The sequence below is a fragment of the Triticum dicoccoides genome, chromosome 3B (genome assembly GCF_002162155.2).
Source record: "Triticum dicoccoides isolate Atlit2015 ecotype Zavitan chromosome 3B, WEW_v2.0, whole genome shotgun sequence".
NCBI lineage: Eukaryota > Viridiplantae > Streptophyta > Magnoliopsida > Poales > Poaceae > Triticum > Triticum dicoccoides.
In genome coordinates, this window is record NC_041385.1 from 477,037,923 (window position 1) to 477,042,057 (window position 4,135).

At 47.1% G+C, this 4,135-nt stretch overlaps 1 pseudogene; it reads right to left on the reverse strand.

The window, feature by feature from the left end:
* Positions 1-942: 942 nt before the first annotated feature.
* Positions 943-4,135, reverse strand: part of LOC119279589 — a 10,636-nt pseudogene continuing 7,443 nt past the window's right edge.

Consider the following 4,135-nt stretch of genomic DNA (forward strand, 5'->3'; position numbering starts at 1 on the left):
CGTATATGGTACATATTGTAACACAACCATTATATATAATGAGATAAGCCACCCCTAGAGGGTTGTGCTGGTTCCCCAAAACTTATTGTCTTACACGCTGCATCGCCGACACTTCACCGCTAAGGTCTTCATCAACATGGTCTTCACCAACATCATCGTCGACACACCGCCACCGCCTCGTCCACAAGATGGACAACTAGCGTCCTCTGACAAATTTTTTCTGCAAGAGGCGACCATGACGACGGCAATGATCGCGTCACGACGACGGCATCAACCGCGTCATCCACGACAACACGACTGCATCGACACGGCGTCACTACAGTGACGACCCTACATGACCACACGGTTCTGGCAAAACCGATGTGTGCTCGATGGGCTTCCTCCAGTCTTGGCAAAACCGGCGGACTCATCACCGACGACACCCTCTGACATCCGCAAGGTGTATCGTCCACGTCTGCAGCCCCGTCATAGCGCATTTTTTTTGCGCCTCCGGCTTTGTGCGGTTTCATCATCCACGACGACCACACCATCGACCACGGCTACATCACCCTGACCGGCTACCTCGACATCGACCACACGGTTACGTCTACAGCAACTCATCGGCAACAACTCCAGTCAACAGCGTCCGTGTCGTCACTAGCGTCCACGCCACTCCCGCTGTGACTGCGGGAGGGAATAGAGGGGAAGGCATGAGGGCACCAGAAGGGGACGCAGTCACCGCCCTAGGTGTCGACCCATCAGAGACGTAGTGATGATGGCGCAGCGAAGAAGACGACGGAAACAAGACTTCAAATTCAGTCGTACTCGTCCGCTTCACTCCCGCTGCGACTGAGGGGGAATGTTAGAAATATAATTGGGTTTAAGTTAGAGATAAAGAGATAGAGATTGAATTAGTTTAAACCACATGTAACTTGTCTTGTACTTTAAGTCTCTACCCCTCTTGTACTTCTATATTACCCTACACAAGGGTCAGATCAATACAACAACAAACATTAGTCATACTACAATTTTCACAGCTATAAGATGCGTGTGTGCTGACGTGGGTTCTACCTATTCTTGTTTTCAAAGTGAATGAGACCAAACTATATCTCATCTAGATGAGTTCTAGGTACTCCCATCAATTAATATTGGGTTAATGAAATGCATACAGGATGTACTACAAGTAATGGAATTTTTTTTGGTGTGCTGCTTACTGGGTGGACTGTAGGTACTTGAAGAGATCCCCGCACTGTGAGTAGGAGCAGTGAGCCGCTGGAATGAGATGCGGATCGGCGATGATGTCAACGGCGCCACTGGCATCGTTGCAAAGGACCATCCCGATGCCACCGGCCTGCTTCACCACCAGCCCCTTCTCGACTCTGCCGTTCACTCCCCTGGTACACACAACTATCTTGCCTCTCACCTTGGCAGGGTCTAGCGAACTGGGAAGGCACAACGTCCTGCAAGCAAAGGGATCTCATCAGTCAGCACACTGAGACAATCGATCCAAACAAGATCCTGTTCTTACGAGTTGTCGATGAATTGGTCGGCGGCGAAGGCGTTCTGCCCGCTTATCATCGGATATGGCTGGCCGGCAGGCAGAGTGCTAGCTGATAGACTTCGTCCCTGCAAATCAGTTGCATGCATCCAGAACGGTACGGCATGAGCAATCTATCAACATAAATTACATGAGCTGCAAATACAGTGCCAGCGGTGGTTGAGTAATTGAGCAAGGCTGCATGATGTACATGCATGCAAGGTCCGATGGACGACCAGACCTTGACGGTGCTGTTGCCGAAGACGGCATCAGCTGCGAAGTCTCTGTCCATGGTGCTTGCACCGACCGTGAGGATCCAGGGCGCCAGATTGCTCACGGAGCCTGGCTGCGGGCCCGAGTTGCCGGCGGAGGCCACGACGGCGACCCCCTTTGGACGGCGTATAACGTGCCGATCGCCATGAGGTCAGCGGCGTAGTCCGCGGCCGGCGCGCCCACCGAGAGCGAGAGCACGTGCACGCCGTCCTCGACCGCCGCCAATATGGCCGCGAGGATGTCCAGGCTGGAGCACCCCGCCGTGTAGCATGCCTTGTACGAGGCCACGCGCGCCCGCGGCGAGCCGCCCTTGGCCGTGCCCTTCCCGCGGCCGAAGGCGCTGGCGCCCTTGACGAAACCGCCGCCCGCGGTGGACAGAGTGTGCGAGCCGTGCCCGTCGTAGTCCCGCGGCGAGTTCAGATCAGTCTGGTTCAGCTGCTTGCCTTCCTCCGGCTCCGGGTCCAGGAAGTTCGGCACCTGGATGCCGGCGTTGAAAAACCTCGCGCCGATCAACTTTCTACATGCACCATTGCACGGCGTGCATGTCTCAGTGAAATGTTGCTTGGTTGCACTGTACTCGACGTAAAAGTCAGTGGAATGTTGCCTTACTTGTTGCAGCGGAAGGTGGAGTCTTTGCCGGAATCGCATTTGCCGCACCACCCCGACGGCGCGAAAAAGCCGTCGTCCCGGAAGCTTTCGGATGTCGGCGATACACCTTCGCGCGTGTAAAATGCAAAATAAAATAAAACTAGCGCAAAACCCACACTTTGCTGTGAGTATTATTATACTACTCCTTCTGTTCACTTTTATAAGACCTTGAAGACATTTCAGATAATGTGTAAAACAACCTATTTTGAGATGTCTGAAACGACTTACAAAAAATGAACGGAGGGAGTATATATTTTAGGGAGTTATTTTAAACATTTAGATATAAAACTTGTACTTTCTAATGAATAGAGTACCAAAGTTTAAATATAGTCTAAAAGCAAAAACAAAATGAAATGTTGAATTCTACCCCCTTTGCCCAAAATAAGTATCGTTGATATCGCAATTTTTATTTTTTTGAAAAGTCATAAATTTTGTAACGTGCTAATATAATACTACATTAATTATGGTTCTTCTTTTTATTCTTTTACAATACGCCTTCCATGGAAAGAAGTCTTCAAGAACATATCTTTTAACGAAGGACATCTTTTCAATAAGGGCGTGTCTTTTCATTAAGGGAGGATCTGGGTGATTCTCAATGTAATCTTACGACTGTTTGTTTTAGGGTGCCGTGGCTTAACGGCAATGTTGCATCAGGAGCTGGTTCTAGAATAAAGAAGGATGAGATCTTTTGGTAAGTATACTTGACAAAAGTTAGGGCTCACCTATTGACAATCATTTGTTGCCCTAACTTTCACGCGGCCGGAACATTTTCTACGTCCTTATAAAACATATATTAATGGCTAAATGCAATATCTTAAGACAATCATGCAAATCACAAAAATTTCAACTAATTAATCAAGCAGATAATCCATCAATTTTATGAGTAATGCAAATTGCTTTCATATGGCGACATTTTGGTTCTATGATATTTAAATTTGCTTCAAGCGCAACTAAAGCTTCTTAAAATCACACAAAAACTCGTCTCCAGTGAAACTGATTTTTATTCTTCAACTCGATAATTTTTCTCCCCATCTCTACAAATCTGATTCCATGGCAACCAGAATGTGTTTTGATCTGTCATAAATTTGTGTCAAGTGAAATGTTATTATGTTGTCAGTGTAGTAAAAATAATGTTTTCCTCAGACAAAAAATTTCCTGAGTGCAACATACAAGGGGATGAAACTTGTTTCAGCAAACAAAAAAAAACATTGTAATTATTACGTCTTTTTCAAAAGGAACAAACATTCGTTTAGGAAGAAATGGGAACTTTCTTTATCTAACAACTTTTTTGACACAACAAAGTGGTTGGATAACGTTGAGGGTTCATGCTCCTTTTCTTCTATCCATCTTCATCCTATCAACCATCCAACACTACCAAGTCCTCCTGAGCTTCCTACCCTCATAATCGGCACCCTTGCAGCCACCATTGATGCCAAGTGTCAGCCATTTCAACATGGGGACTGGGTTGAAAGCGTAGCTTTGAGATCTTTCGTCTTTCCCTCTCTATGGAGACTTTCAGTTATTTCGATTATGACACCTCGTGCCCTTACCCCCACTATATGTTCCATTGGGCTAACAAGTATCCTTGGCACCAACTATGCCAAAATATGACATTGAGTTTCACATCGACCTTGGCTAGTCTACTACGGATTACAAGCAACAATGATGGCCATTTCGCATTGTGCCTCCACAACCAAT